Source organism: Amblyomma mixtum, chromosome 3, assembly GCF_055824585.1.
Source record: "Amblyomma mixtum isolate Tamu chromosome 3, ASM5582458v1, whole genome shotgun sequence".
In the NCBI taxonomy this organism is placed as follows: domain Eukaryota; kingdom Metazoa; phylum Arthropoda; class Arachnida; order Ixodida; family Ixodidae; genus Amblyomma; species Amblyomma mixtum.
This window is the reverse complement of record NC_143014.1, coordinates 81973961-81983681: the sequence shown is the minus strand read 5'-3', so window position 1 is coordinate 81983681 and position 9721 is coordinate 81973961. Positions and strand designations below refer to the sequence as shown.

The 9721-nt window shown below is 43.9% G+C and overlaps 1 long non-coding RNA gene across 1 annotated transcript; it reads right to left on the bottom strand.

Moving 5' to 3' along the window:
• Positions 1-5352: 5352 nt before the first annotated feature.
• On the bottom strand, positions 5353-8502 carry LOC149350787 (uncharacterized). Its single transcript, XR_016289470.1, has 2 exons — positions 8216-8502; positions 5353-5519 (listed from the first exon to the last, which is right to left on the bottom strand). It is a non-coding gene; the product is annotated as an uncharacterized LOC149350787 (long non-coding RNA).
• Positions 8503-9721: the final 1219 nt, after the last annotated feature.

Here is a 9721-nt window from a genome sequence, read left to right as displayed (position 1 = left end):
TGGTACAGGAAGCAAATACTCTGCAAGTGCCTGAGTCATCTGCCTTCTGGAGAGGCTATGCAGGTAGTCCAAAGAAAAGCGCACAGTGAAGGTGGCAGCAACTTCCTTAAGGAATCCCCATAAAAGCCCCTCACGAGTGTGTCCAGTCGGTGCGAACAGGAAAGACAAATGAGCACTGAGACGCCTAACAAGCACAGCTACTTAAAAGGGTGGTTTGCCGAAACAAAAATGCGAAAAAAGCTGATGCACGAATAAGTGAACAAGGCCTAGTCCACCAGACTGTAGAGAAAGAAATGGGTTATCGCGACACATATGGGTTCCCGTTGGTAACGCCATACGAAGGTAGCAAATATTCTGTGCACCACCTGCACTTTCTTCCTCGCACAGTGGAGAACCTGCAGCACATAGGCAAGTTTTGCAAATAAAGAAATGTTGCAGACTTGAGCCCGAGCAAACACTGGCAGTTCCCTACCCAACCAAGCCTGGGTTTGTCGCCTCTTTGACATTATCTGTGAATCCCAGTAGGCTCCACTGTTGCGAATTTGGTGAAGAGGAACCCCTAGGTAGCGAAGGGTACCGCAGTCCCAACTTATGCCACCGTAATGACTTGGTGTTGTACCCCAATGACCCAACCAAAACCCCTTGAACTTATCTAAATTAAGAGCCGCACCTGATACCTCACAAAACTGTTCAGTCAAATGCAATGCCACAAGCACACTCGTTTTGCCAGAACAAAAGAGGGCGACATCATCTGCATAGGCTAAAATCTTAATTTCACTTTGCGCCAGGGCGAAACCACGTATAGTTGCGCTGGTAATAATAGTGAGGCAAAGGGGTTCAAGACATAGGGCAACAACAAAGGCGATAATGGACAGCCTTGGCGAACAGATAATTTCAATGTAATAGGTTTGGTTAGCTCTTGGTTAACAATTCGCCTTGTATAGGACTCCTTACAACACAGTCTTATGCCCCTAAGCAAAACATCTCCAATATTTGCATGCTCTAAAACCGTAAACAAGAAATCGTGATGAACTTTATCAAAGGCCTTGGAAAGGTCAATCTGAATTAGAGCTACTTGTCCGGTCTCATCTATTGCCGCCGCTGACCACGCCTGGTATTAAACTGCAACACACTCTCGCGCTGTCCATTGCGCATCGTCGTCTTCATCAACTTTCATCTGCGGAGAGAACAGATCAGCTCAGCTTAACCTCGACCAGAGCCTAACCTGAGTCTAATATCGTCGCCAGACGTGCCGGCGATCCAGCTAACAAAAACCATGAGCTTACCGGGTTGAACACATGCTTTCGCGCGCCTATAGCCTACCACTTTTTTTTATTTTCATTAAGATGCTGCCTTTCCAGCGTCATTAAAGATAGTCCTGGGTGTTCCCAGTCCTCATTCACGGAACAAACCAAGCTAACCTTGCGTTTTACATGACATTCCATTCTTTTTTTTTTTTGCACTTTATTGTATCAAAGGTAGCAGGAAATGTGATCGCCATGAAGCTGACGAAACAAATCGCCAGTCTGCATCGTGCATTGTGTCGTTCGGTCTGGGTTGGACGTGCAAGAAAATTTAAAATTGGCTTTTGAGGAAAGGAAATGGCGCAGTGATTGTCTCACATCTCGGTGGACACCCGAACCGTGCCATAAGGAAAGCGAACACCTTTCATTTATTCAGAAGCGCGCGCATCCCAAGCGCATACCCAACAATTCTGAACAGAAGCATTTTTGAACAGGAAAGAGTTTATGAGCGCAACTTTTTCATGTATTGTAAGATTTCACTGTAACAATCAATATATCCGCAGATTTCCCGTCGGCAGGCTTCACTTTATTGCTTTAACGTTTTTGCTATCGCCAAAAGCGTTCCTCATTGGTTTTCTATGGCAGTCCTAACTGCTCGATGCGAGCGATTGAAGCACTATAAAAAAATATTTTGCTACATATCGCAAGAATGGACCATTACCTTCAATATTTCTATACCAGTACCTTACAGTTTTTTTAATATTAAAATTTTTTGTCCAAGAATGGGCTAGGCTGCAGCGGCACCGGCATCATGTTTAACCGCTGCTTGCTCTTCATGCAGTTCATCGCTTGTTTTGCTGACTACGGCCCCTGCGGAATCGTCTCGTCGGGTTTGGTTTCTTCGCTCCTGAATGGGCACGTGGATACCACCGTGTGCTTGCCCTTGGACTTGCCAGTTGATACCCTGCGTGATAGCGTCGGGCTTCCCGCTTTCTTCAAATGTCTGCAATCCAGTCACCTCGCCAACTTCTCGTTGGACCAGCCAATCTCGCTGCACTGCTGGTCTATGACGTCACCTGCCAAGGATATAAAAGCCATGTGCATGGACCGACTCTTCAGTGGGCTAGGCTGCAGCGGCACCGGCATCATGTTTAACCGCTGCTTGCTCTTCATGCAGGTATGTTACTATTCTGGCGCTGAGTGTATCCGATCTGATGATCGATATTTGCTGCTGTACCCTTGCCCACGTACTCTTGTGTCCTGGTGCATACACGCGTTTTATTGTGCAAGTCATCTCCTCCTGAGTGGTGACGTGGAACTCAATCCAGGCCCCTCATCAAAGCCAACGAGCTCCAGTAAAAACAGTCAATCTGGTAGCAGACCTTTAACCCGGTCTGTGAGTGGTTCCAGTCTCACTCTCGGGGAGGTTGACGATACGAGTGCTTCCACTGTAAATCTTGACAGTGAAATCTCTTCAAATTCCTCAGTGTTTGACATGTTCTCTAGAATACTGGCAGGGCAGGATCAGTTGGCCCGTGACATTGCGGACATTAAGCAATCTTTTGCCAGTCGCTTTGATGCTTTGGAGTCGCGTGTGGCTGTATTAGAATCTTCACCCACGCCCGAAAATACCAATCTAATTTGTGATTTACAGGCTGAAATTAACTCTTTAAATTCCAAAGTAACACAGCTGGTGCAAAAAAACGATGACCTAGAAAATCGCTCTCGAAGAAATAACATTATCATACATGGCATTTCAGAAGATCCGAACGAAACCGCTAACACATTGTTGACTAGCATCTCATCTGTATTTACTGATAAGTTGAAGATTAGCTGCCCCAGTATTGAGCGCTTCCACAGGCTCGGTGTAGCTCGCAAGGGTTATATTCGTCCAGTTATTCTAAATCTTTCTAGCTTCACCGACAGAAGTGTGGTTTTCAAAAACGTGTCTAAACTCAAGGGCTCTGCCTTCTTCATTACAGAGGATTTTTCTGCAAGGGTTAGGTCCATTCGGAAAAAGATATGGGACGCATCAGTGTCTTTTCGTGACAACGGTTCTGTAGTGAAGTTAAGTTTCGATCATGCCTTCATTGACAAGGTTCGTTATAATTGGGATGAAAGTTCTAATTCATTGGTAAAAGCGTATCATGATCCTCTTTGTTCTGGGCCTGCGTCCTTGACTGCCGCATCATCGTCTCCCTGACTTAGCTCTGGCCGTCCTGATAAGCTTGTCGTCTTAAATATTAACGCTCGCAGCATTGTTAAAAAATTTCCTGATTTACTTTCCCTTATCTCTATTCACTCTCCCCATATTATTGGCATAACGGAGACCTGGCTGCATAGTGGAATTTACGACTCCGAATTCACTCCACCAGGATTTGTTGCCGTGCGCTTAGACAGAAGTTGCAGTACTGGTGGAGGTGTGGCATTGCTGATCAGATCGGATTTGCGATTCTCAGTGTTACCTTCTCCCCCTGACACAGAATCCTTGTGGTGTAAAGTTTATCTAAACAATTATAGTATTATAATCAGTGTTATTTATCGTCCACCTGACTCATCCGTTGATATCCTTCATGCTGTCGCAAATTTCATGAGCAAGATCGACATTGCTTCATCAAGATTTATCTGCATGGGAGACTTCAACACTCCTGGCATCCACTGGCCTTCGTTGTCTGCATTTGGTCGTGACATTGCAATTTGTAGAGAACTAATAAACATCTCCTTATTGTTTGGACTAACTCAGGTTGTATCTAATGCTACTAGGCTGAATTCCATTCTCGACTTAGTTTTTCTAAGCGCTTCTTTGGCCCATAATTCCTTCTCCTGCGAAGTAATTGACGGGCTCTCAGACCATAAAGGCGTGTTAGTTTCGCTCCCTTGTCCAGTCTCCAAATCACCCTATTTGTTTACTACTTTTCATGACTTCACTCGTGCTGACGACAATTCCATCAGTGATGTTTTAGCTGATCATTTCGATACGTTCTTTGCTTTCTCAGCAAGCCAAGACGTAAATTTTCTTGTTAATTACTTTGAATGTCTTGTCAACGACTGTGTCCAACGCTTTGTTCCTTTTAAAACTAAGAAAAAAAATACTAATGTTCCTTGGATGACTCGATACATCTTGCATTTATCTCGTCGCGTTCGCAGGCTAAGGCGTTCTAGAAGAAGCAACGATCCCATAACCTTGGAGAGATTTCACAAGGCGAAAGAGGAATTTAATCTTAAGTTACATACGGCCAAAGATTTCTTTTTTCGTGTCCACCTGCCCGATCTGTTAAGAACTAACCCCCGAAAATTTTGGTCATCCATCTTACCTCGCGATACTTCATCCACTTCGTTCAGATTAGATAATGACGTCATCAGTGAGCCGGCAGTAATATCAGATGCTTTCAACAAATATTTTCACTCAGTGTTCGTTCCCGATAACAATGTCATTCCACCGCTCACCAATATAATTTCTTCTTCAGCAATCAGTGATGTTGTGGTAAACCCTGATGGCATCCTAAATCTTGTACTACCCTTATAAAAATTTCTATAGAAAGTCCATAGACTGTCTATAGACTTTAGTCTATGAAGTCTATAGACTGTCTATAGACAAATCCTTTAGACTGGTCTATAGACAGTCTATAGATTTATGGCCATACACTTTTAGTAGACTTTTGTCTATAGACAGTCTATAGACAAATGTCTACTGAAAGTCTATAGGTCTATAGGAAGTCTATAGACACATGTCTATAGACAGTCTATAGACGATCTATAGACTTATGGTCATACATTTCCTATAGAGTTGTCTATAGACCGTCTATAGACACTTGTCTATAGACGGACTATAGACGACCTATAGACTTATGGCCATGGACTTCCTGTAGATTACTGTCTATAGACAGTCTACAGACAAAAGTCTACTGGTCCAGTAGACATATGTCTATAGACTGTCTATAGACATTCCATAGGTGTGTGGCCTGGCAGTGCTATAGACCTTTGTCTATAGACAGTCTATAGACCTCTGGCTACTAAACTATTAGTAGACCATTATCTATAAACTGCCTATAGACAGTCTACAACCACTGAAAAAAGTCACCAGAGTTCACAAATGACACAATCAATATACTTACAAATTTAGTTTTATTTCCAAGCTATCCAGGCCGGGAATATGCAATACATGGACCATAAGAATGCACAATAACATAAATGTTGAAAGTAACAGTCCCGCTAGTTTCCTCAGAAGCATTCTTGCGGCCTGTTGTCTGCAGTCAATCATCCGGGCATGTTCACCTGTACAGCACAAAGGAAAAAAATAACAGAGGAACTGAAAAAAAAATTCCCATACCATCTCTACACATGTGCTTTACAATGAAAGGCATATCCTGGCTATGCCATTCTAGAAAGGCAATCTTGATCTTTTGGTTTGGTTTTATGGGGTTCAAATACCCAAGGCGACACAGGCTACAAGACGCTGAAGTGAAAGGCTGCGGAATAATTTCGGCCAACTCTGCAGAGTACACAAGCCTTTAGCATTTTGCCTCTATTAAAATGCGACCGCATACGCCGGAATCGAACCTGCATCTTTCAGGTCGCCAGACGAACATGATAGCCACTGAGCTATCACGCCGGCGCAATCATTTCAGTAAATACACGACAGATTATAAGTGTCTTCATAAAACATTGTAACAAAGACCCGTAATCCCTGGAGCACTCTACTCTGAATCCAGTACTGATACTGATTTCTGTATGGTAATCCTTTTACATTATTTGTAACAGAAGACATTGAACAATTGTGCCACATATCTGCACTGACTCGCAAGGAGGTGTTAAGAATGCCACCTCCATAAAATACAGATTCAGCGCACCTTACACAGGGATCCAAAAAGAAGAATATTGCAGCATTTATTCTTATAACCGCTACAGAAGAAGCGCTTCAAAATACCCTGCGTGAAGCCTGGTATACCCGGCCAAATTTTTAACTGGCTCTGGTGTTGCATCGCTAAATGCACCTTGTAAAAAAGGTGCCTTTTAGCTACACTGCTGGCATATTCATGCTGTAATTTGACGAGTGAAATGTCATTTCGTGGTTCCTTTTTGTTCATATATTGTTTGAGTGCAGCACTTGCGTGTTTAGATCAACGTTATCAGAAATATTCGTCTGCCACTACAACAGCTGAAACAAGCGGCAGACGCAGCAATGAATCTGGTCCATATGGCCTCATCCTCTGGGTAAACTACCACTCCTTTCATGGCGGACAAGTCGTTTACCTAGAGTAAGTGCAAATGCGCCACCAGAACCATTGGTGCGTATTCCGCTTGTTTCGGCTGTTCGTAGCAGCAGACGATGAATATTTCTGATAACTTTGATCGAAACACGCAAGTACTCCACTCAAACGTTATATTAACAGAAAGAAACTATGAAATGCCATCTCACGTGTCAAATTACAACATGAATATGCCAGCAGTGTAGCCAAAAGGCACCTTTTTTACAAGGTTCATTTATCGATGCAACACCAGAGCCAGTTAAAGATTTGGCCGGGTGTACGTAAGTCGATACTCAAACGGGCACAAGCTATACAAAACCGGCAGGCAGAAGCGACCAGTTCACCACAGATTTGCGCCTATAACTTGAAGCACAAAGACGGAACAGCATACTCATACATCTGCGCGTGCTCTTAGAAACAAGCGGGTTGCAGCGCTTCCATGCCGCGCTCATTATTCAGAAAACCCATACTGCACACAGAGGCTGCAGCTGCGCCGTTTCAAAAGCAGTCGCGAGTTTAAGACAACAAATTACTGTCACGATAAAATACCGTCTGAAATTCAATTAGTCTTTCCTTCAAGTGCAGCACCAACAGCGCCGTAAAGAGGTGTGTTTCTTGCATGGAGGTAGCCTAACCCAACGCTGCTATAAAAATCAACGAAAGCATTGAACGCGCTCAAAGTACGAAGTATTTAAATGAAGCAATTAACGCTTTCAAGAGGTGCAGCTATAGTAACACGAGAGCTTAATTTAATTTTAGGCGCAAATAAGCGGCGAATTACATCGGCGCTTTCGTAAGTTAGCAGTCTGAAATCAGAAACACATACTTTGCCTCTCGCGCAAATGGTATTAGAGAAATCTGTGCACGCGTGAGCGGGATTCATGAACGAACCACTCGGAAAGAAATGTAAGCCACCTCTTGTCGAGCCGACCTTTACCCAGCTTTCAAAATGAAGTGCCCGCAGGCGAGCGGGGGCGGCCAACGGCTCTGATGACAGACATGGAGGAATCCGTACGTGTGCAACGACGGGGAGACGGGATGGAGCTCGTGGGTTCTTCGCGGTGTTTGAGCACGCCGGCCAATCGCGCGGGCAATGAATTTTATACCATCACACTAAAAGAATTCCTTCAGCGCTGCTTAACTACAACTTTGACAAACGTCTCGCGCTCCAGTCTGTAGCGTTACAAGACACCTTTGCTGAAACGTCGGCGCCCACGACGCGCACCGAGCGAGCGTCCATATACGTAGGAAGGAAATGCACACCTCAAAAAGAACAGCACTCCAAGGTCCAGACAAGCGATAACACAAAGATTAGAAAATAAATGTAATCCACCACAGAACGAGAGTGTATGTAAGTACGTTTTCGGAGGTGCAAAGTAAATTGAGCTCACACGGCGCTAACTACCGCACAGTTCCATTTCGGCCGTCATTCACAGGCTAAACGACATTTCTGGCCGCGCGTCTACCTTGAAACACGAAAACTCTAGTAGACAGCTCGCGAGGAGCGGCTTATCATCAAGGGCACCGCACAGACTGCCTTTCCGCGCGTTAGTAAAGACAGCGGCACAGAGATAAGCGGCATTAGTCGAGAACCCGATGGCTTCCGCCTTAGAAACGAAGATAGGACGTTTGTCACTGCGCACATAATCTGTTCTGCACACACAGCTCTGCTTAGAGTGGTTTAGGAGACCAAATGAATAAAATATAAACGTATAGACTTACCGTAAGCGGACGATGCAGCTGGATTTTGAAGAAAACGTAATCCGCGAAAAAAACGCCGACTCCACCGATGCAGCCACGCACAGGGTTGTTTGCAGCCCGAATGATTTTCCGCCGTCTCGTGGTAAAACGGTAAAACGTGAAACAGAAACCCATTTCACGGTCGTATCTTTATCGCTCGCACTCTTTCCGTGTGGAGCTTGATCTGATATCCAAGACCACAGAAGGTAACTGGTTTATAAGCGTGAATTCTTCGCATACCCTCTAAAAACCTTATTGTTTTCGTGAAAAGAGAACCGAAATCAAACTGCTTGACTGTATACGCGCCGCATCTCCCACCGAATAGTATGTGGTACAATTCTCAAATAATAATTATAATGTTGCATAGCATAACGTCTTTTTTGCGTGTGTTCGTGTTTAGAAAACTGATATGCTCGACACCAGCGTGTCATCGGCTCCGAAGCAACAGGTGCAAGGGTAGGAACGAAAAAATACTGGCTTTCTGATTGTTGCGTCGGTGAACTTATTAACGTGAATACAAACTGCAAAGGTATAAATGGGAGATGTTAATCGCACAGAGGACCAGGCTCTTTGAGACTATTCTGAGGTGTTTCTAAGCGATGGGCGCTTCCTTGAATTCTCACACCCGTCTTTCCCCCTTTATTTTCAGGACGTTTTAAAGAGAAATGTAGAAGCGTTGATGAAATGTGTCTGATTTCAGCGCGTTGGACAGTAACGATCGAAAGATGGAATGGAACTGTGTCGAGCGATTCCTTTAAGGGACAGCGTATTCATTCGATGTAGTACAGTTTGCGGCGCCTTTACTTCAAGAACGGCTGCCTTTCCGCGGCTTACTTGTTAGCATTAAATATTTAACTGTATTGACAATATACGTCACGATATAACGAAAAGGAGCTTGTCAAGGCTCCTGAAAATATACAGGTGGGTGTTGTAATGTCCTCACGCAATACTTTTTTAATTTCCGTAATAGCGAAGGAGGTGGAGGACTCCCGACGTAGTTGCGGTCACCAGATGCAGGTCCCCGCAGCATGCAGTGCAAAAATAAATTGGCATTGTTCTATACTTAGTCTAAAGTCAGTGTATCGAACATTGTTAGATAAAATTAGGATTGTTATAGACTGGTCTATAGACAGCAGACTATCTATAGTGTACAGTGCATAGACGAAATGAAATTGAGGTACTTGTAGACTAGTCTATAGAGAGTCTATAGACCGACTATAGACGAAAGGAAATTGAAGCAGCTATAGACCGTAGTCTATAGAGAGTCTATAGACCGTCTACAGACGAAAGCAAATTGAGGCTATAGACCTTAGTCAATAGACAGTCTATAGACCATCTATAGACGAAAGAAAATTGAGCCAGCTATAGACTTTAGTCTATAGAACGTCTATAGACAAAAAGAAATTGAGGCAACTACAGACCTTGGTCTATAGAGAGTCTATAGACCGTCTATAGACAAAAGGAGATTGTGACAGCTATAGACCTTAG